At 42.3% G+C, this 23,989-nt stretch overlaps 1 protein-coding gene across 1 annotated transcript in view; it reads right to left on the reverse strand.

Moving 5' to 3' along the window:
- Nucleotides 1-23,989, reverse strand: part of sez6b (seizure related 6 homolog b) — a gene marked incomplete at both ends in the record, with an annotated part of 118,631 nt that overhangs the window by 59,378 nt on the left and 35,264 nt on the right. The window lies entirely within an intron of this gene.

Here is a 23,989-nt window from a genome sequence, read left to right on the forward strand (position 1 = left end):
CAGCAGACGATTTTCAGCCTTGCACAGAAGCATGATGATTCAGTGCTAAACACCTCAGAGCAAATACCTTCTTTTAAAGTATGTGCAGGATAATATAGCTTTTTGCAACCAATTCAGTTTAAACAAACTGCATGAGCTGAGGACTGTTAAAGAAAAGAAAAAATGGATAAATGATCAGTCTAATACTTTTTATGCTTGAACACACCAACACATTGAATATTCTGATTTTCCTTCGGCAGAATCAACACCAACAAGCAAACAGGTAGAATCTGCCGCGTGGGTCCACTCAAAGTGGAAAAGAAATCCAGTCAACTGTGATTACAATAATACTTTTTCAAAATTTTCCAAATCACAGCAAAAAGAACAAAGCACACTGAAGGCTTTTAAACAATCCCTTTGCAAGATTTGATGATATCCATTATCCAAAACTGGACAACCTTTGCGTGGTAGTTTGCATGTTCTCCCCATGTGTGTGTGACTTTTCTCTGGGTCCAATAACATGCAGAGGTTAATCGGATACTCAATACTAAATTGATCATAGGTGTGGATGTGAGAGGGAATGGTTGTTCACTCTGAGATTGGGATTGGCACCAGTGGCCACGTGTCCCTATGTGGAAGATAAAGTGGTAATAGTGATAATAAATGAATGAATGAAATGTAAATAATGTCTGGTCAGGAAGATTTAAATGTTTGCCACAACCATGCATTGTGCACTATGTAAATATTTTTATTTATATAATATGTATTTGTAGTCACAACCATTCATGGAGAAATTGCTCCCAACCGACCCACGGTAATAGCAGCCTCCCACATTATTCTGGGTCATTTCAAAAGCGGAATAAAAGCTTTGCACAGTTCCTCCACTCAGAGTGGCAGCCATCATTGTTGCCACAGCGAGCACTGTCATCATCCAGTCAGACGGCAAAGAGAGTTTTTCTAATTTCACAACAGATAATGAAATGCTTCTCTTATGAAAAAGCTGTGGGGCACGTAAGTGCCAACCTTCACGGATTAAATTCATATCTGAAGCTATTTGGGCTTGTGATGAACCTGCATGCACAGTTCAAGGGCTGGTATGCACTTTTAGTGAAAAAAAGAAAGGTGCTCAAATGAAGTGAAGACTCTTGACATCAGAGATTGAGGCAGTGACCTCAAACTCAATGGTTCCAATTCGGTATGCGGTGCCACATGGGAAGTCGTCTTTGTACAAATCAGGAATATGAAATAGGGAAAAAGCCAAAGGACAATGTGGAGCTCAGTGATAGGCGTGATAAGCGTCAGCTTGTCTTTGTCAGTGGGTCTGTGTTGCCTTTATCAGCTTTTATCACAGCAGGTGCTTCTTTATTCAAGCGTTAAAAGGAACGAGGCATCTTGTCTTCACATGTTTCTCCATAGATCATATCAAGTGTGTCCTACCTCACCAAGCTGAGTGATGAATCTACAATTCCCTGCACAGGGTGTTTGTTGTGACAATTCACAGTATGCAAACATACAAACTAGACATCAGATTGTTGTTGGGACAGAACACTGTGACAAGTATTACATGTAGAAAAGTATTCTTAGTAGCATTACTGAAAAGCTAAAAACCATCTCTGTTCCTAAAAATGGCATGCAGAACAAGTTTTCCTACAAATATACAGTCTTTGTGTTTAGTCTTTGATTGATAACAACCGCAATAACAGTCACAATTCTAATAATAATCGTTATTTTTAGGACACTAAAACAATGTAGAAAGTGCTTCACAGTGCGACATCATAAAGTCCTTTACAAAATATAAAAGAGTAAAATTGTTAAAAAAAAAAAAAAAGAACAACATTGGTAGCAATTAAAACTGATTAGATACGACTCTTGCAAGAGGCCAGGCTGCAAGATAAGATCACAGAAAATTGGAAAGGGCTTCCTGATGAAAATGTGTTTTTAAACGAGACTTAAATGAAGACACTGATTCAGACTCAGCCTCATTCCCTCAGGCAGGTCAGGGAGGGAGAAGTCAAGAAGAACCTGTGCTGTTCTTAACTGCTCCAAATTATAGTAATAAAAATGTAAATTTGTAAAGAAACTGACAGAGAAATGTGTGTGTAGATTTGTCTGTAGGTACTATGCACAAAGCATGTTCACAACTTTTTAATGCATTGTAATATGATGTCATATTAGCGCCTGTTACAAAGCTGATAAGTTACAGTCATGTCAGTATATTGCACATAACTTCATTTATCCAAATATGGCAAGTCATCTCTGACCTCCGCCAGGAGGTTTATATTTTCACCGGAGTTTGTTTGTTTGTTTGCCTCTCTGTCTGTCTGTTAGCAACATAATTCGGAAAGTCACGTTTCGATTTGGATAAAATTTTCAGGAAATGTCCGCAATGGGACCAGGAACAAGTGATTTCATTTTGGTCCGTAGACGCTATCACTACTTTTATTGCTATTTTGTGGGGGGCTGAGCTGCCTTGGCGGAGGTCTGCGCTCTCCGAGTGCTATTCTAGTTTTTCCCTGTATTTTCTGGCTGTTGCCGAAATCATTGACTAACTGAATAACATTATGATCACCATGATGTCCATTCATAAGGACTCTTCATCAATAAATATCATCAATCTTATCCTCCATGCTGATGTCACTGTCAGCAGGCAGCAGAAGCAATTAATCACTGTGACTGGCCATCGCAGTAATGCTGGCGTCACTAGATAGAGTAGCACACATATTGCTGGATTTGTAAAAAAATAATAATAATTATAATAATAATAATTAACAAAATAATTTCCTCTACCCACCTCTTAGCTTTGACTTTTCTTGTCAAACAAACAAGCAAACCCCATCCTAATTCTTTTCATGTCTGAGAGCATCAATGAATTAAGTTGTCTGAAAAATAAGAGATAATCTGTAGTTCTCACACCTATTGTAACACACAAGTATCAGAATGTTAATGTGTTTGATATAAATAGTGGTGTTTTTATGTGGTGAGAAATTCAGTGTGTTCATAAAAAGTGAGTTAGCTAATTTAGGCTTTAGCCAATTAAATATTGAGAATTTTTCTGTATTAAAAGAAACAAAACAAAACAAAACAAAAAAACCCACTGCTTTAGCGTTCTTGTCTTTAAACATAGAACAAACTACTGCAGACATTGTTCACAGTTCAGGTGAATACCAAACTTGCATAATCAGGGTAAGGAATGACCTCTACTATGCTGTTTCATTTAAAGTAATTGACTTACTGTCATGTCGATAAGGTGGTTCAACATCCCCTAATGGTTCTTCACCTTATTTGCTTTCTGTCCAAGCGAGATGTGAATCTAGATACCACGCTCACCTCTGTGTGTTAGGTTCAGAGCTGGTGGCTTAAAGGTGCAACATTTAGGAGGGCTAATTGGCTAAAACATTGATTGTTTTTTTTTTCCACTTCACCTTTTATTTGGAATAAGCATTTTATGCTATTATTATGCTAGTATTTTAGACAAGGGTCTGGGTCTTATGGAGGCCATCATTTCGCATCACAATATTGCTACACCATCTCACCCTTAGATGTCACTAATTGCTCCACACTGGACTATCTATTCCAATGAATTACATGTTTCAGTAGACATGTGCACTGACTATCTGACACATTTACATTGCAGCAACCATCGTGCCTATACATGAGCATGAGCAAAAGATGTGCCTGCAACTGGCAAAACACAGACGTTTTCTGTTGTGGGGATGAGCTGTTGCTCTAAAGCTAGAATCTTGTTTGTTGAAAACCTCTAAAGGTCACAATATCCATCAATAAATTAAAGGGGTAGTATTATACCCTATTTCTCCAAGTTAAACTAGTTCCCTGGTGTAATGAACATGTCTGTGACATGTTTTGGCCAAAATACCATAAAGATGAAGCACGGAAAATGAAACTTAAGGGACAGGAAATTACACCAGCCACAGAGGCTACTGGGAGCTAACAGCAGTTAGCATTTGGAAAAGTGATCATTGGAGGCTCTAGCAGGCACATTGCCGTTATATATATATATATATATACATATATATATCCACTGGACATCCTCTAAAGCTTTGTGTAGGGCTCTGTGATGCACTGTGGAGCCAAGAATAGAACTTTTCGCGGACTTCCGGTTTTGGGATACTGTTGCCCTCGCCAGCACTCTCCTGTGTTTTACGGACAAAGCGGAGCTCCACGAGACATCACGTGCATTGTAATGTCCCAATGAGCACGGAAGTCAAAATCGCATGCTTTATCTCCTGTACTTAGACTGAGGCGGACTACAAAAACATCAGTGAGTCATCTTTTTTCTCACTTTCACACCCAAATATAAGGATTTAAATGTTGATTTTACATTATATGTCCCCTTTAAGATGTCTGAAAAAAGAGAAAAAGAGCCGGTGTTTTTGTTTACCAACAATTTCCCAGTTAGTGATCAATGAAGTGCATCCATCTCAGGTCATTTCAATAGCAGTTATTTTATTCAGACCCCATGGAATAATATGTCGGTCAAAAACCGAGCTGCCTACCTACACATACCATGTGCATGCTCTCTGCGTGTCTTTGCAACAAGCTGAAGAGGCATACACAGTTAAGCCGAGGCAGAAATTGGTCACAAAAAAGGAGCTTTGACAAGTGAACCGAAAAGAGGAGCCGGAGCCTGCCATTGCTAGCTTTTCTTCCACATGAAGGTCGCCGGGCTGTTGGGGCCAATCCAAGCTGATGTAGGGAGAAGAGCGGGATACCCATATCCTACGATATATCGTAGAGTCAACATAAAGACAAACAGCCATGTATGAGAAAATGCAAACTCCATGCAGGTTGATTTCTAGTTTTGTTCTATATTAATGTTGTCCTATAAAGCAAGAGAAAAGAGAAAAATGTAATGTTCACTAATGGGCCCTTTGCGCAGTAGCCGTTTTGGCATATTTTAGCTGGAGAAGCACAGGTGACTGATGACTGTTCATTTCACGTAGGTCAACACAGGGTGACAGTGAACCAGAATGCTCCCTGAATCAGAGGAAGCTAAAGGGAACAAAGCCATTATTTATTTGATTCTTTACACTTGTGTTTTTTGGACTGTGTCTTGTCAAAATGGCCACTGATCCTCATACACATTCAACGTTAAGGAGCATTTTTAAACAGAGACAAGGATTTCCAAGTTCCATGCTCATGTCACACGCGATAATAGATGAGTCATGTTTGTGAGAACTGAGCCAAGTTGAACCACTGATAAAGATAAATAATTGGTTAAGAGATTGTGTTGCTGAACTTCATTGTCAGATTTTTTAACATGTAGTCATCCTTATTTCAAAACATCATGAGTCATGCCATAGGCAGGGAGAGAGTCAGTGACTGTGTAACAAGTGCAAAATGAGGGAGGATAATACTGGTACCATAATATGCTGTATTTACTGCCCATTATTCAATTACAAGGCACTTAAAGTGAAACTTTACTTGCAGCCCACGTAAAGGAGCCTAGCCAGCCTGAACACAGTGACTCACACTGCACTGCACTGGCTTGTGTATAACAAGTTATAATGTGTCGTTAATGAACTCATAGACGCAGCATCAGGATAATAGTGAATAGCTGAACAAAGGGCATCGCCAAGTAATCACATTATGCCTTCAGCTCAGGGATAATAAAACACTTGAGGGAACATTGGGAGACATAATCCAATTTGCACTGGCACCAGCCCAGCTTCTTTGTGACTGTACCTCACAAACACAACCATGAGAGCTGTTCACCCTGTCTGCAGACAGAGTTATAACCCATGCTATGTAACGGAATCCCTGGAAGCACTTATTTTAGACGCAATAATGTTCACAAGTGAGTATTACATGACATAAAAATGAAATAGATTGATGCATTTGAACAATGATTTGTGTGCTCTGCTTGACCTGCTAATGCACATCCCCACAACAATCTTAAACTGAGCAAATGATCATTTTTAAGAGAAGATTTCCTTCCTGACTGCTCTGAAATAAATTTGGTCACGTAGATTGTATGTGTATTAGAAACACACGTTTTCATTGTATCAAACTAATTTCAGAAGTGGAGAAATTGAATGCTGAATGGTTTGGGAAACCTCACCCAAAACTTTGAGTGTAAATTTAACAGGTTTAAGGGTTAGTTCAGGTCAGATGTTTGTGGTAGGGTTGTATTATGTGCTTAAAAATAACGTGTTTCGTTACATGAAGCTGACCAAATTCCCTGTACTTAAAAGGAGGGTTGTTGAGTGAGTGCAAGCTCAGTAAAAACATGGCAGCAATGGGGAAAACAGATTTAATTCAACCTCTTCTTATCCACATTAGCTTATGTGTACTGTACACTACCTGAAGAATATAATCTGCACTTTACCTTTACTGTTACAGCAGCAATTTTATAATAATCTTAAAACACAGGAAATAACATTCTAATTCCACAACATCATTATGTCCAATTGTGCTACTGGGTTAAGACTGTTTTTCTCTTTCTTGCTTTGGTTGCTTTGTAGAAACAGGCAGTTGTTGCAGGTGCTGGATAGAAATAGCAAGGATAAAAGGATAGAATAGCAGTTTTTCAAACGTGTATGCGCAGCTTGTGAGAAGACAAGCCAGTCGGAGCATTCCCCCGCTCTGGACTGTTTTATGATTGGCGAAAGTCTAATTCTATATGAGAAAGAAGCTACTTGTTCGCAACCTGGTCTGACTGAGGGCCTTTCTGCATTGCCTCCCAAATTCCAAAAACCTCCCACAGCTGCCCCTGCGACTCACATGTGGAGGATTAGGTGGTAAACAAAGAATGGATGAATTATTTGATAAAAAAAAACAACAAAAAAAAAAAAACGTTAAAGGTTACAATTGAATATAAACATCATCCTCACTCACAGCTGCCCAACATCATCACACCAAATCAATCACAAAAACCTAACTGATTTTTGTTGTTGATGATGTTATTATTATGCCTGTTCATTCTTTTTGAACAGGGGTGATATTAGTAAGCAGTAGAATTCACTTTTGAAACCCTTTTTTGTGTCTTCAGTCGTACTCTGACCTGTTTGTGACTGTCTCAGTTTACTTACTCTGTTGCCTCCAACTGTCTTGGCATAATGAAGTACTTCCTTTGTGCAGTGTATAATTCACCAATTCCAGACACAAACTTACAGCCATTCTACAATTTAATTGTTTTTTTCTTATAGGTTGTGCACTTCTAGAATGCAAAATACTGAGTCAGTCCTTTTGACACGGTCACATGACTAATCTATATTTACATTCTGAGAAATTAAATCCTTCATGAAAAACCCCCTTTTGTCTCATGCAGTGTATAAAACAGTGAGTGGTGTTGTGTGAAGAGGAAAGCCTCTGACATTTACTTCATAAAAGCAACAAAAGACAGCTGAATAATTCAACTGACATTTCCCTTATTAAGTATAAGCTGACAACTGTGGGACGACATGGAGGATGAGAGCAAAACAGGGACAGATGGAACCCTGGGATATGGTGTTGACTAAGGGATAAAAGCATATAGGAGTAAACACAGTACAGGACAAATAAAGAAATAGGAGAAGCAGTGTAATGTAAAATCATAATGAATGTTGTAGATATTTATGTCCCCCTGTTCTCCACACTCTTGGTGAACTTGTTCTTTTATTTAACACACACACACACACACATCCTCCAGAAAATAAAGAATAAAGAAAATAAAAACCTCCTTCTAAGCATCACACCTCCCTTCATCCAGAAAGAAACTGCTAAAACTGAAGCATACGTGCAACCATGTGAGTTTTATACATGGAGTTAATATCACTGCCCCTGTCAATACATCAACATACAGCATAATTCATGTGCGTTCACTAATGGGGGCCGAGGGTATGGGAGTATGTGTGTGTGCTAATTAACTACGGTAATTAAGAGGGAGGTGAGTAAATGATGTTGCTGTCGAGGGAGCATCTGTTCCAGCAGGAGAAGTGGGTCACAGTGGAGAGGAAACAGCAAAGGCCACTAATGATGGAAATTCAGGTTCTCATTCTCCTCATTGACTTTCTGAACTGTCTTTCAATAACGGGGTTTCCATCCAACTTTTTCGCATGTTTAAAGTCTTTATCGGACTATTCTATTAAAGCGCACCTAGAGTGTTCCTGTTGCACATATATGTTAGTTATGGAGGTCTACTTACATACAGTAACTTGTTTTTATGGTCAAAAACCTCCTAGTTGCTGTAAACGAGCCGATAGAAATCCTCTTTTCTGACGTTGTTCTTGAGCCACGAGATTTGAGACTCAACTTGTGAGTCTTGTGATTGGCCAATACTATTCAGCACACCCACTCTCAGAAGCGCAGCTCCCCCCCTTGGAACGGTGGATGCACTGCTCCTCATTTTCAAAACATTGATTTAACAATGTTTAAAAATAGCTTCGTCACGACTCCCCGCCGCAGTCCCTTTAATGACTTTGACCCGGAGTCAGACTCAGAGTCAGAAGACACTGTCGCTCGTGAAACACCGCTACAACGGACGTTATTCTTCTTCTGCGGTTCAATGTAAGCAACCGGATGTGCCCGGACTAGTGCCCGGAGCAGGACGATCTGCTGTTCTGGAGAACCGCTGTTTATGTAACCGGAACAAGTTTTTTCAGAGACCTCGCTGAGCCAGAGATTACAATAAAACACAGCGTTCTCAGCAGTGGCTGAACTGTTTGTTTTGAACCTTCAGTGCTTCTTAAACAAGGTAATGACGCAGATACACACTAAAAAAACAGCGTTAATTGGAACTTCCGGTCTAGGTCCGCTTTAACACTTCAGCGCGCAGGATCTACGCTAGCTCCCATCCACCAGATGCATTTATTTCATACAAGTCACATGATGTGAGTTCTCGTCTCTGAAACACTGCTGACATGTTTATCTATTCATTTATTTTTTGGAAAATATGTTGGAAAACTAATTTCAGACTACATTTCCATTACTCAGTGAAATTAAGGAGGACAGTTCTGACCATCAGCTGTCATGCATGTCTAATATTTAGATAGATGCAATAAAACAACACCATAACTCTTATGTGACTGGTTGATTGTCTCTCTATGGGTCAGCTCTGTTCAGGATGGAGCCTGCCTCTCGCCTACAGACAGTTATTGGGTTTGGCTCCAGCCTACACATAATACTCAAGGATGAGTATCTTGAGGCTGGGATGGATGGATATAAAGTAATTGTGAATAATAAATCCCAGACACACTCTACAACTTTGTCTTAATCTAACACCCATATGCTTGTCACGAGTAATTAGAGTATTACATGTGCTGTAAATAGCTGATGACAAATGCACTATTTCCTTCTACTAAAGGTAGACATAACTCATTATGCAAAGATAACTCAAAAGGAAAAGGACAGCTTTGAAATGAAAGAGGGACATACATGTCCCAAATTACATCATGTTGAAATCCAGAGATGTATAAGGATTCAGGATGTTTTTATTTGTTTTACTGTCTGTATTGAAACTGAGTGGCATTAGGGGAGGTTTGCTCTCTATTGTTGCTTGTTGTAGATTGTATGCATAACCATTGTTAACATTAACCCCATTAATCCCAAACACAGCTTTAGATGAATTTTCACTTTTCCAATGGCCAGTCACTGTAACATCCAGTCGTCCTGGACAAGAGTAAAGCACAACTCAGGATACATTATAACCTCTTGTTCTTCACATTGGTGCAGCAATTATGGCTGAAGCTCTTGGAAGACACCCATCATCCACACACGTATAAAAACCAAGTTCAACATCAGACATACAGTACTGGTGAAAATTAAATGAATGAATGAAACCACTGATATTGTTGAAATTTGTATTTTTGTGGTTTTTGACCAACCAACCAATTCTCCAACCTCTCTTCAAATATACACGGAGTGATATAATAATAATAAAAAAAACATTAATTAATAAAAATACTTGGCCTGTACAATACATTCAGCATTCAGATACATGAGGCAATTATAAAGAAAAATATCCACTGGTCCTTCGAGACCAGCAAAACATATTTAATTTATCACATATACATACAAATGGACCATTCTCGGGACAGAAACAGGCCAATTTATCAACTAACAAAAAGCATATGCATTGGTGCACTTCTATTCTCAATAATGAATGACTGCTATTCTGGACTACAGTTTCATATTAAGTGCACTGGAATTCTTTCATCATTTTTCTGAATGATTGATGCAATAGATTGCACCCATGTTTTAGAAACATGGACAACTTCTCACTCACATTGGTGTACAAGGGTCGACATCAGTCAGCTGAAATGACCAGACAAATATGACCTTAAATTTACAATAATTTATTAACAATACTTATGCACACAGACCACTGTAGACGACATGATGACAGTATATTTATGCACTTTGACCTTGTTTAACTCCTCCTGGAGCCGCCACCTTATCATGGTGTAGGGTTTTGAATGTCCCATTGATCCCAGGAGCTCAGTTGTGGGGGTTTTATGCCCCAGGTAGGGTTCCCCAAGGCAAACAGGCCCTTGGTGAGGGACCAGAGAAACAGCGGTTCAAAACACCTCCAATGAAGAATTTGAGAAATTGACCAGACTCTCCCTTGTCTGAACGCGGGTAACTGTGGCCTCCCTCTGGAGCCAGGTCTGGGTGTGGGGCATAATGGCGAGCAACTGGTGGCCGGGCACAGACCAAAGAGGCAACGTTGGTTCACCACCTGTGGGAGGGGCCAAGGAAGTCGGGTGAGGTTGAGAGGTTCAGACTAGATATTGTCAGGTTTGCCTCGACACACAGCTTGGGGTATGGAACCAGTTTCCTCGAGTGGGGTTGAACTCTCTTCCACTGTGGAGTTGCCCCTAGAGAGAAGTGCTAGGCAGGTGTGTACTTATTGCCCCCACCGACTGTTGGCTGTGCCTATGCACTGAACAGCTGTTCAGAGTACCCATCCTTTTTGAAATCACTGGAGGGGCTGCTAAAAAAAGTGTTCCTGGTAGCGATTATTCAATGCTCACATGGGCAATGGCAGTGAGACCTGGAGAGGTGCTTTGTTGTTGGACTTCTGTGCGCATAACGGATTGTCCGGATTGGTGAGATGTTACGGGCACATCCCACTGGGAGGAGGCCCCAGGGAAGACCCGAAATTCGATAGAGAGACTCAGGCCAACCAATCAAGACATGGCTCATCTCAGCCTGGGAACACCTCAGGATTCCCCCAGAAGAGCTGGATGAAGTACCCAGGGAGAGGGAAGTCTGGGCTTCTCTGTTCAAGCTGCTGCCCCAGCGACTCTACATTGGATAAGCGGTAGAAGATGGATGGTTGGATGGAACATGTTTAATTTTATTTTTATTTATTGTGACAGTATTATTTGGTTTATGCACTAGTGTTGTGTTGTGGCTGTTTGCTGTTGAACAAGTATTTCTGCAGGCAGAATGAATGCTAATGGAGTATTAACACAGACAACATTAGAGAAACATGGTGTTTCTCTTTGTGCATAAAAACCCATATCTAACCCTGTCCTTGGGTCGCCCTGATGTCTCTGCTGCACAAGTTCCTCTCACACAAGAACTCCAGCTACAAACACAAAAGAGAGTGGCTCGAGATTACTCTGGCTGTTTGAAAGGAAATTGAACATTGTGACACAGCAACCAGAAAAGATGGGTTTTGTCCTCTCTTTTTCTATCTCCCTCTCTCTCAGTTTTATTTCTTTACCCCCAGGACAGCGAGGTAATCATAGTTTCATGGACGACATGAATGCAGATGAGCAAGTTGGTCATCTGAACAGATGAGAGACCCATTGAAGGTCAGGCTTGTAACGTCTGCTTTCACAAAGACAACAGCAACCTTGTTTTGCTGCATGGCTAAAGAAGGAAAAAAAAAACTTAGCTTGTGAGTACACAAATGTCCTTCATACAATAGTATACGTGAAGCCATAATAACTGCACCCTATTGTACAATTGTACAAACACATGCATTGGAAGTAGGTCTTTGTCTCACTTGCAAAATATTCTTATCCTATGTGTGAATGATGTGAACTTCAAGTAAAATAAAGTTCAAATAAAAGTTGTGATTGCCAAATTGTGATTACTCCTGCTTGTTCTGCTGCAGTGCATTGCATGACACCCCGCACATACAGAGCAGGAATAGAAGTGGCCCTTCATTTTAAGTCAGCTTGCATATCTCATATTTTGCAAAGCCCCACCCATATCCCTTATATTTATATTTATATTTTATACTTATTGTACATATATACTCTATATGATCATCAATACACACATACAGATAGGGATTCAAAGGTAGGCTAACTTATACCTAACTCTATGAAAATGATTACCCCACGTCTCAGTCACTGGTTCATCTCCAGTGCAGTGTAATGTCTGCTTTATAAATTACTGTCCCATTAAGAGTCAAATAGATGATAAAGCATGGTCTGTTTTGGAGAGCCAAGCCCACCCAGCTAAGGTTGTAGCCAAGTTGGTATGGTTGTTTTTCCAAAAGCAAAAAGCACTCAGTGAGTAGGAGTTATGTGTTAAGGACAGATGTCAAAGGAGAATAATCTAATGGACTGGTTAAAGCTGATAAACTGCAGTGAAACAGATTACAACTGCGGTGAGCAGAGAATCATCTCCTCTTCTAATGGCTACTGCCACCCCAATAATGAATTCCTTGAACTTCAGTGGCTTTTGTAGTAAGCAGATGTGAATCCCCCAGAACCATGGTTCTCAAACTGTGGTATTTGTATGCAAGCTTCCTCTGGTGGTACTTGGAGGAAAATCTGAAAGCTGTTCTTCTGTATATGCCTGGGTATGTAATTGGGCTGAAGTTTGACCAGAGTGTGCAAATAATAATAATTAGAGTCACCTTATCTCTCGCTCTATCTTAATCTAATTTCTCTATACCATTGCAAGTATTTGTGAGGAAGAGGAGGATGATGAGAGAGCAGATTATCCTATTGGGAATAAATCTGCCTCCTGTGAAAAGTCTGTATCTGACTCTGCTCGGCCTATTTACACCACTGTATTTCATCTTTCGCGAGTTCAGTATGAGTGTGCTTAATAACATGCTTAGTAATTATATTTAAAAACAGTAAGAGATTATGCATGCAGACAATATCAAATACACTGTTGTTGCATGACCAGGGAAATACCAATTGTGTCCAGCCATGAATTTACAGATTCTGAAAGTATTTTATTAAATATTAATATAATAAATTATATATTAATATACAAATAATATATTTTGTATGTTGTGGCGGGCACTGAGGGGTGTGTCTTCTCACCCAGTGGGTTGTGGGTCAGGAAGTGTTATCCCAGTTTTCCAGGCACATGTGCTGTTACAGTTCTGGCAATAAACCTGGTAGCGCACGTCCCTGGCAAACTCTCCGTGCCTGGCTGCTGGCGATTTCCGCGGTTTGGCTGAGGAGGCGGACCGCGTCCTGATGACTTCCAGACGTGTCTCCGTGCAGAGTGTGGCGTCGGATTCCCTGCTGCCGACGGCGGAGTGCGCGGCTTCGGCGTTGACGGCTGGAATCTCCACCCGAAGACGGCGGGGGGACCTGTGTTTCTTCCACCAGCGCTTCGGGGGCAAGGCTCGGCGCTGCGTCCCTCCGTGTGCTTTCGAGGCTCCGGGAAACGGCGGTGCCAGCACTCAGTAGCAGCTGTGGGCGCTGGCGAACGAGAGGAGCTGCTGTTTGTTAAGGACTCGCTGTCAGGTAGACGGTTTCTGGTGGACTCCGGCTCACAGAAGAGCCTCCTCCCTCCGGCTGAGGCGGACCTGTCGGCCCGTGGCGGCGGCCCACGGTTGAGTGCGGCCAACGGCTCCTCTATCGAGACATTTGGTACCAGGTCTGTGAATGTTTGTTTCAATGGACGCCTCGACATGGTTAAGTTAGCTACAGCTAAGGAGGAGTTCGCTACCATGGAACGTTTGGGGATCGTGAGGCGTTCAAACAGCCCGTGGGCCTCGCCGCTGCATATGGTGCCCAAGTCGACGGGTCTTGGCGGCCGTGCGGTGACTTTCGCCGTCTGAATAATATTACCACGCATGACCGTTATCCAATTCCGCACATTCAGGATTTTTCGGTTCGCCTTGCTGGTATGACGGTTTTCTCTAAGGTGGATCTGGTGCGTGGTTATCATCAGGTTCCCGTGCGCGCAGACGATGTGGCCAAGACCGCGGTGATCACGCCATTCAGGCTTTTTGAGTTCCTGCGTATGCCGTTCGGCCTGAAGGGCGCGGCACAGACATTTCAGCGGCTGATGGACTCGGTGCTACGTGACCTCGCGTTTGTCTTTGTCTATTTGGACGGCATTTTGGTGGCCAGCCCGTCGGCTGGTGAGCACGGCTTGATTGTCAACACTGCGAAGTGTCAGTTTGGGCTGCCGGTGATCGGTTAGGCCATCGCATTTCGTCGCAGGGCGCGGTTCCTTTGCCGTCTAAGGTGCAGGCGGTGGCGAACTTTCCTCGTCCGGTCTCGGTCAAGTCCCTGCAGGAGTTTTTGGGCATGGTGAACTTCTATAACCGTTTCCTGTTTCGTGCGGCCCACCTCCTGCAGCCACTATACGGGGCCCTGAGACTGAAGAAGGCCAACGACCAGGTCGACTGGACCGCCGAACGAATCCGGGCTTTTGACGGGGCTAAGTCTGCCCTAGCCAACGCGGCGCTCCTGGCGCATCCCGTGTCTCGGGCGTCCATTGCTCTCACGACCGATGCGTCGGACGTGGCCGTGGGGGCGGTGGTCGAGCAGCGTGTGGGGGGTACGTGGCAGCCCCTCGCGTTCTTTAGCCGTAGTTTGCGGGACAACGAGCGCAAGTACAGCGTTTTTGACCGGGAGTTGCTTGCGTCATTTCCGTTTCCTGTTGGAGGGCCGCTCTTTCACAGCCTATGTCGACCACAAACCGTTGACGTTTGCAATGGCGAAGGTGACAGAGCCGTGGTCTGCTCGCCAGCAGCGCCACCTGGCAGCCATCTCCGAGTTCACGACGGACATTCAGCATGTGGCGGGTAAAGCGAACCCGGTTGCGGATTGCCTGTCGCGTGTGCTGGTGTGTCCTGTGCATCTCGGGGTCGATTTTTCTGCTGGTACCGGTCTCGAGTTAGAAGAGGCGGTGGTGCAGGAAGGTGGTCCTGCCCTCCTTTGTGACGTCTCCACCGGCCGCCCCCGCCCGGTCGTGCCGTTTGCTTGGCGCCGTCGGGTTTTCGATTTGGTTCACTCGCTCTCTCATCCGGGAGTCCGGGCGTCGGTGAGGCTGGTGTCGTCTAAGTTTGTCTGGCCTGGCCTGCGCAAGGAGGTCAGGGAGTGGGCGGCCACGTGCGTGGCGTGTCAGCGCGCTAAGGTTCACCAACACACTAGGGCGCCTCTTGAGCCTTTTTCAATTCCGGCCAGGCGTTTTGACCATGTGCATGTGGACCTGGTGGGGCCTCTGCCTCCCTCCCAGGGTTTTACACACCTGCTCACAATGGTGGATCGGACCACCAGGTGGCCAGAGGCGGTTCCTCTGTCCTCCACGACATCTGCAGATGTGGCGCGTGCGTTTCTTTCATCTTGGGTCGCGCGTTTCGGTTCCCCGTCGGACATCACCTCTGACAGAGGCTCTCAATTCGTTTCAGAACTCTGGTCAGCGCTGGCAAGGTCTCTGGGCACACAAGTTCACCGTACTACCGCGTACCATCCTCAGGCTAACGGCTTGTGTGAACGTTTTCACCGGTCGCTGAAGGCGTCGTTGCGTGCTGCGCTCTCGGATGCTAACTGGGTGGATCGTTTGCCTTGGGTGATGCTCGGGTTGCGCTCGGCTCCTAAAGAGGACCTGGATGCTTCACCTGCGGAGTTGGTCCTCGGTCAACCACTCCGTGTTCCAGGGGAGTTTTTGCCTGAGAGTTCGGCCCCACTTTCCTTTCCTGTCGCACGTTTTTCGTCCGAGGTCGCTTTTGCTCCGGTGCCCGTGCACCACTTTTCTCCTCGGCCGTTCGTGCCTGTGGAGCTCGCGTCGGCTCGTTTTGTTTTTGTGCGCCATGACGCTCACCGTCCGCCCCTCCAGCCCCCTTACGATGGCCCGTTTAGGGTGCTGGAGGCGGGCTCTAAAAGTTTTGTGCTGGATATGGGCGGGCGTAGGGAGCGCGTGTCGGTGGATAGGCTCAAGCCGGCTCATTCAATGGCCGGGGAAGAGGTGTTGCCGGCCCAGGTTCCCCGTCGGGGTCGTCCCCCTTTAGTGGCCCCTGATGTGTCTTCTCCGGTTGTGTGTCCTGATTTAGAGTCTGCTGTGGATGGTGTCTCTGCTGCCTGTCGCTCTCCTGCCTGTCGCCCCCCTGCGGTTTCAGACGTGGGGTGGCGTAATCGTTTTGGCAGGCTGGTTAAGCCTCCTAGGAGGTACTGACTCTTGCCATGGGGTTTCCCTCTGGGTGTTCAGGGGGGGGCTGTGTGGCGGGCACTGAGGGGTGTGTCTTCTCACCCAGTGGGTTGTGGGTCAGGAAGTGTTATCCCAGTTTTCCAGGCACATGTGCTGTTACAGTTCTGGCAATAAACCTGGTTAAACCCACCTGCGTCTCTTCATTCCTCGTCTTGCCACAATGTGTCCTATAACTGGAAAATGTGCTCAAGTTAAGAGAAACAGACCTAAAGATGTGTCTTAAAGTGCCCTCAAAAGGCTCAAAGGGCTCTGAAATCACAACTGCTAGTAGCTCAAAAAGCTCTGTGGATGTGCTGAGAAACCTGCAAAGGACTGTTGTGACTGCAGGGATGGAAAAACTTTCATATACATTTAAATACAGTATGTCTCCTTTATACAAGTGCATTCTGGTTCAACATACTCCATTCACCCACTGAATCAAATCCTCGTTTCCAACAGAACAGGCACTTACTTTGGCTTAGCACTTATCTTGTTTTAACATTCACCTTGGCAATTGCTGTTTCATTATAACCAGCCACTACATGGCTGTGAAAAAATGGTTTTATCCAATATGTCTGTATAAAGGGGGAAGAAAATGCACAAGCAGGGAAAGCAAATGATGAGCAAGTATGATGAAGGTGTGATAAAAAACACACGCACAGACACTCTACTGGATGTATGGGCAAAAGCAGGGTGGAATTCAAATTCTCACGCCTGTTTGTCATTGGAAATGGCCCTGAGGAGAATAAATCACACAGAGAGAAATACAATATGTACTTTTTCCCCAGGGAAGTGGCATGCAGAAATTGGACTCCAGGATATCAATATTAAGCAGAGCTAAGATACATGGTGATGGTATGATAATACCATAGGACTGTTACTTGGAAGAAAATTGGGAATGCTAAGATGGTAGAGTAAGCGCAAGCAATTTTCAAAGTAAACCAAGCACTGATTATTATCTTTCCAATTAGCTATTTATTGTTTGTGTCAGATAGAATGGTCATGGGCAACATGTGGCCCCAGGGCCACATCTGGCCCACAGACCAGCTATCCGGCCCCTGACTCCTCAAAGGAATACAAATGACCCCTAAAAAGCAATAAAAGGCAGCATGCTGATTACACATGGACATAAGGTAAGAGACTTCTCAGTGTCTGCATCTTCACATGAAAAGCATTCAACTTATGAAACGCAGGTTGACTTTTATTTAGGAATAGTTGCCCACAAATGTATCAGTGACTTCACCAGCTACCACACAAAGTACCACCCCCTCATTCTATAGATGTTTTATATTTAAAAATGTAAATGTTATGCATGATTTTGTGGACTAGGATATGTTAATGAATTCACTCCCCATCAGCTCTATAGAGTGCCGCAATAACTCAGCCAATAGTTTTGCTTTTTACTGTTGTGGTTTTGTTTAACTGCCCGTATAATGAGCTTGTTCCAGAGGCGGTCGTGACATCACCTCCACTGAGCTTCATAGACAGGTTTTCATGATCTATTCTCTGGCCACATCTTGGTAAAATAGTTTCAAATTGGTTTCCTTAGTTCAGAAAACTTAAGCTTCTTTCCACTTAAGTAGTTTATATCTTATACTCTGGCCTTTGTATATCTGTTCTTGAATAGTTTTTTTTGAATGTCAGATTATTGTGGAGGGTGGTAGTCACGTCAATGATTGCTGCTTTTGGCATTTTCTTCACAGCTTCCACAGTGTTTTTTTCATCAGAAGCTTTTGAGTGTCTGCTCAGTAACATGTCTCTTTTTCAGAACATTCAAAATTGTTGTCTTGGCAATGGCCAGTTTTTGTGAAATGGCTCTGATTGATTTTTTTCTATTTCTGTTTCAAAATGGCTTGCCTTTCTCTCAAAGACAGCTCTCTCCCTTATGTTGGTTTAACAAAAAATGTTTTTTTGCTGGTGAAACTCAAAGCTAAAAGCAGCAGTGTGTTGATCCAGCACTCTTTCATGTAGAAACAATCAACCTAAAAGGCACCAATATTTTGGTCACTTGGAAAATAAGCAGGTTTGTATTCTACCAACAGACAAACACACTTGGCCTCATTGTTGTAATTTAGTAAGACTGGAAGTGGAACACACAAGTATGTAGAAGTGAGGAGGGGTGGAGAGAAAGGATAGGTCATGCAGAGATACTGGCAGTATTTTAGTAATTACTCAGAAGTCCACAGGGAGTGATAGAGAGTCCAAAATGTAGCATGTAATAGAGGATGCTGAGAGTGGCTAATTGAATTAGTTCATGGCAACAACAAGTTTGTGAGAAGCCCCTTAAATTGCATAATTGTCTATGAAGAGGAGATACTTTGATTTGAGACTCCAAAAAGGAGGCTCCACAGTTTGGTTTGATTCTTGCTTTCAAAAGAAGCAAACCCCCGTAAAGCACCATGATCTTGACTGGCAAACATCTGTTGAAATGTGAAAACAAAAAAGGCAGGTCACTCTATGCCTTATTGTGGATACATGTCCTAAATGGGATCATGATGTCCTTTATGGTCTTCTGTATTCATCCCAAACCCAAACATTGGCAGTAACTTTTACAGAGGAACTTGAATTCATTATGCACTTTTTTCCCATTCTCCTCAGTGTGAGGTAAGCAAAGCTGCTATATCTTTCTCTTGTGTCAATAAAATGTTAACACAAGCTGAGTTCTAATCGACTGAACAACTGGGAGCAGAAAGAAGCCCACAGGTAGCTTTACTTACACTGTGCATTCACTTCAGTCCTGACTTCTGACAGCCGCAATTGTTGTAGCCATCCCTCAAACTCTGTTTCACTTTGGTTCTATTAAGTAATACCTTCCCTCGTGGCATTAATGATCAGTCTGTCACCAAGGGAGAAAAATCATTATAGTCTGTATTTTTTATTAGGGGAAATTTAAGTAAAGGCTGACAAAACAGAAGTTCCTAAAAACACAATATGAAACAGTCAAGGGCAAAAGGAAGTTGGCTGTGCATGTACTGTATATAGTATACATGCATATGAGTGTGTGTGTGTGTGCCTTCAAGTGGGGAATCAAAAGCCTTACGTGCAAGGCTGCAAAGAGCCGATAGCTGACCCATCAAACATGGCTCACCTAAAGCAGAATATATATATATAAAAAAAACCCTGCCACATCAGAAAAACACCCAGTGGAGAAGATTTCTAAAATGCAGTGCTGCACTGAGCACATCTAAAAGGCCTACGACATCCGCAAAAAACATGCCTTATATCTTCAGCCAACAATGGGCACTTACAATAAGCGGAGGCAAAGGGCCTCATGGGAGAGAGAGAAGGGTAGAATAGGCCGTGTCCTTCAGTGTCATTCATGCTCAGGCTACAAGAACACACCTGGATCCTATGCTGTCAGGAGTAGAGGTAATAAAATAAATATCATAACAAAATATTCATGAACATGAAGTTACTGGGTCTGTTTGAATCACAAGTAAAGACAAGCTTGAGTGTCACACTTGGACTAAAAAGTCAAGTTTTTTTTTAAGGTGTATTATTAGATGTCCTTTTAAAAATCATTATGTAAGAGGAAAACAAAACAAATGTGATGTGCCTGTTCCTCTGGGTGCATCAACGTTGCAGAAATATTATAAAATATTTTTTTAAAAATGGAATGCAGTGAGTGTGCTTTACACATCAAATCATTCTTTGTCCATGTTGATATAAGTTTTGAATCATGCAGACAAAGCTCCTCAATCATTTGATGATGAAGAGGATGCATCAAGACAAGTTTCTCCATGCACACACGTATTTAACAGCAAAGCTGGGGTGTCTTTTTTCTTAATAATATTAAGTAATGAAGGATGTGACAAAAGCCCAACCCAACAAGGGCCTTTGTTAAATTGTCTTTGTGCAGTGTGTGAACAGCCCTTTAAACTGTTGCCCCATGCAACTTAATTAATAGACCTGATGTCTGACTTTTATCCATCTCCCAAATATTACACTTGCATGGTTGCCAATTTCAGAGTAAGGAAGGAATCCTCCATGCTGGAGGATCAAGACGTGACCCTCTTCCAGGAAAGTATAGCACAATTTATTACGATTCTTTGTTATTAGGGGACCAGGTACATTGATTTTTAAGGAGACGATCGAAGAAAATTGCGAAAACAATCTTTCTCCTGTTATATGAGGCCAAGAACTTTTTTCATACAGATCCAGAGTAAGGATTTCTTTACCACTGAGTGGCCTTGGTGTAGGTTTGTGTTCTCTATGTGCTTTCTTTAGCCTTGTTTATTAGTTTTTCTTCTTTTTCTTTTATGGATACTTGAAACAATTATAAAAGTAAGTCATAAAAAAAACAGCCACCCTCTCGCTCCACTTGGTTTTTGTAGATCAGCAAAATTCAGGTTGGAGAACAAATCCCAGTCAGTGTGACTGCTTGCTTCATACCATCACCCAGGATGACGGTACTAGGAACCATCACAGCCACATGATACAGTCACAACTCCCCCGTTGCCAAATTAAGTACAACTCCATGTTTCTCTGCTCCCCTGCAGTGATGTTAAGTGAGGCTCCACATGAAAATCCTATAATTGAGCCTCTTTCAAGTCCTTGCTGGTTTTTCTGATGACAACATAACAGCCAGAGAGGAGAGAGAAATATTGTCAGGGAGGAGAGTATTCGTCACTGATCGCTCTTCTCCCTGGAGAAGTCGAGATTTAATTTGTACTTAATTCTTAATGCGAAAGAGAGAGCATCATCATATTACAGGGACAGAGTGGATAATGGCAAACAGACTACACGACTACAAACAATAATTTAATTTCGAGGAAATAATAGGAGACGTGGCTACAAGAGAAAAAGAGATGGAGTGTGTCAGAAAAAAAGCAACTGTGGATAATGTAAATTCTCCGAGTGTATGCGTTGGGATGTGCGCCAAGAAAGAACCCATTTAATTTTGGAGTTGATCCAGATAAATATTCAGAGTTTTCACTTACTGTAGCAAAACATAGGGTGTTTGCTTTTTTTAATTTCATCATATTCTGTGTTTTCTTCATAATAGCATTATGCATACGCTTGTGTTCATTGACACCTCATGCATTACATCGTTTTTATTCACTATGGAATCATATTTAAACACATTCTTCATAGCATTCTATTCTTCACATTCATTTTTCTTTGTGTCACTGTTGTGCAGAAGTTTGTTTCTCGCACATTCCTTAGTGTACAGCCACATGAAGAGTATGTGGCTCAAAACACTCTTTTTTATCAGCTTTAATAAATAACAAATCCAGGGAGAGGTGTTCAGTGCTTCTTTTGTATATTTACTGTAAATATCTTGGGAGTTGGCTATGGTTGTAATAAATAGTTAATCTCAGTCAGTTTCTCCCTGGCTCTTCTCCCGACAAAAGTCAAGACACAACTCTTGCATTTATGAGGTACATTGATTGGGAAGAGAACGACAGAAGATGTGGATTAGCTGAAGTTAACATCATATGATAACTTGTTGAACTTTATATTTATATTAGAAAATCATGATATAAGAGATATATTCAAATGCTGGTAAAGGTTTTCTAAACCTCTGTGGATTTTGAAACCAGAAATATTTGGAAAAGCTTATCCACTGCACGTCAACCTTCTCCTACAACCATGCATCTTTACAGGTGTCAATGTCTACACTCCAACATATGCTGTGCTTTACCGTTGATTCGACTTCCAATAGAACCAACATTTATATCATGCTGTATTGAATATATGAACAAACAAGTGAAGGATTAACTCAACAAGACAAGGTTGACTGATGTTATAATAAAGTGAGACTTGCATACACCTGTTGTCACCCCATGATGGCTATCCAAGAGAATGCAAGTTTCAGGTATTTCCACATTGTCCATTTTGAAATGAACAATTTTAAAAGTGGTGAAAGGAAAAAACAGCAAAATCTTAAAGGTGAATTGAGTAAAGGGACAGACAGGGTTGGGACAATGAGAGAAGGATGGGTCTTGCACTATAATAGACTTGTTCCAGGGCAGTGGTGGAGGAGTGCACGGGTTGTTTTATTGAACGGTGCCGTCCATGAAGCAGTTTGACTGCTGTTCATTGAGCTGCTCACTATCTGAGTGTAAACTCCAGAGTCACGAGGGAGAGACAGAAGCAGCTTTTCCACAGATGAAAGGAAGATTGGCCTGGTTTAGTGCGGGCTCTGCATCATGGGAGTTTGAACAGATACAACAGTAATTTCCTGCAGTGACTCTCAAACCAGGGGCTGGGAAACTGTCAGGTAACTGATGATGTAGTAACTTTGGCGAAAGGAAACACTCTAGCTGGTAAAATAACTATGTATGTGCTGATTAGAGTGGTTTCAATTTTGTAATTTTAGCAATTTTATCAAGTGGAATCTCACTTGGAAGTCATGTACAAAACCATGTGACTTCACCAGGTAGGAAATCAATCGATCAAGAGTAAATTTATTATGCTGATGTTTTACAATACTCCATTCTTATTTCATGTAAGAAGTCAACTTGCACCGTGGTACCTACCTGCTGTCCAGGCGTTTATTACAAAAAAAAAATCCTACAAAATGCAGTAAATTCTCTAATTAATGTCTGTGCACAGTGCAGGTGCATACATGCCAAGGGCAGCTTTTTTTGGCAAGGGCTGTGAAAAATGGGGAAACCTCTAAGTTTCAAAAGATGGAACATTCTTTAAACACCAAGAGTTACCAAGAAATGTGTTAATCAAACTGCACCCACAGCCTCCCTCCTCTTCTGGCCTTGTGCCGCCATCTTTCTTGAGCCAATCTACTGTAGGAGATACATTTTAATGTTAAAAAAATATATAAAAACAGATGTCGACTCAAGCACATGACCTAACCAAGAGAGAAAAAATAACTAATAACAACCTAACTTCCAATGCTGGTATCGTGGCCGTAACATATGAATAATACAAATTATTAGAATGGAGAGTTTGGATGAACCTTGAAATAAAAAAAGTCTTACCCATATTGTCATATGTACAGACTAGTGATGTATTGAAGGACAGAGTTTGATGCATATTATGCTAATGTTGCACATTAGAAGTAGAATAGGCAACCTTCACTGATAAGTGAGAAAGGCTGGAAATGTGTGAATGATGAAATTAAAATATTCATACAGTGGGCTCAGTGAGGCCCACTGGGCTGCTGCCTCACACTGTATCCTTTCCTCTAATCAATGAGATCTTGACAGACTGCTGCAATCTAATCAACTTCTCCACTGTTTTTAATCCCGCGACCCAATCTATTTCCTTCTCCAATTTCCTCCTCTCTGAAAGGCAATCACACAGTGTAGGGCATTTAAATAGCTCTTTGGCGGAATGCGTCTGAAGGCACCATGAGCTCAGTACAAGGATCTTTCATTAGATTGTCATCTTTGAATGATGTGAAGCACTCTGGATGGCACAGGCACAAGGGCAGTGGAGGGACAATGGAGAAGAGGGGAGTGCTGTGACCTTGCTCTTATGGTATCACTGCAGATGGATAACCACAACTCCTGCATCTATCCACCTAACTCATACTGACGGAAAAATGTAACATGTTCTCCAACAAGAGTGTCCTCTGTGATTAATATTGACTGTTGGCTCTTTATGGACTCATTCAAGATTAGTAAAACCCATGTCTGACAGTCTAAACATTGCAGAAGAAACATTCTCAAAGCCAATGAAAACAGTATATTTTATTTCTGTCTAA

Source organism: Microchirus variegatus, assembly GCF_963457635.1.
Source record: "Microchirus variegatus genome assembly, chromosome: 3".
Lineage (NCBI taxonomy): Eukaryota > Metazoa > Chordata > Actinopteri > Pleuronectiformes > Soleidae > Microchirus > Microchirus variegatus.